This window comes from Schistocerca nitens, chromosome 3 (genome assembly GCF_023898315.1).
Source record: "Schistocerca nitens isolate TAMUIC-IGC-003100 chromosome 3, iqSchNite1.1, whole genome shotgun sequence".
NCBI lineage: Eukaryota > Metazoa > Arthropoda > Insecta > Orthoptera > Acrididae > Schistocerca > Schistocerca nitens.
Window position 1 is genome coordinate 763,854,295 of NC_064616.1, and position 644 is coordinate 763,854,938.

Consider the following 644-nt stretch of genomic DNA (forward strand, 5'->3'; position numbering starts at 1 on the left):
AAGCATTCCCCTCCTTAAACGAGGCGTCACAACAACGTTTCACCAGGCAACGCCGATCAATTGCTGCTTTTGTATGAGAAATCGGTTGGAAACTTTCCTCATGTCAGCACGTTGTAGGTGTCACCACCGGCGCCAACCTTGTGTAAATGATCTGAAAAGCTAATTATTGGCATATCACAGCATCTTCTTCCTGTCGGCTGAATTTCGAGTCTGTAGAACGTCATCTTCGTGGTGTAGCAATTTTAATGGCCAGTAGTGTATGTAGAATGAGATTTTCACTCTGCAGCGGAGTGTGCGCTGATATGAAACTTCCTGGCAGATTAAAACTGTGTGCCCGACCGAGACTCGAACTCGGGACCTTTGCCTTCCGCGGGCAAGTGCTCTACCAACTGAGCTACCGAAGCACGACTCACGCCCGGTACTCACAGCTTTACTTCCGCCAGTACCTCGTCTCCTACCTTCCAAACTTTACAGAAGCTCTCCTGCGAACCTTGCAGAACTAGTACTCCTGAAAGAAAGGATATTGCGGAGACATGGCTTAGCCACAGCCTGGGGGATGTTTCCAGTATGAGATTTTCACTCTGCAGCGGAGTGTGCGCTGATATGAAACTTCCTGGCAGATTAAAACTGTGTGCCCGACCGAG

At 49.1% G+C, this 644-nt stretch overlaps 1 non-coding gene across 1 annotated transcript; it reads right to left on the reverse strand.

The window, feature by feature from the left end:
* Positions 1-330: 330 nt before the first annotated feature.
* Positions 331-405, reverse strand: Trnap-cgg (transfer RNA proline (anticodon CGG)). Its single transcript has one exon. It is a non-coding gene; the product is annotated as a tRNA-Pro (tRNA).
* Between the last annotated feature and the right edge of the window lie 239 nt (positions 406-644).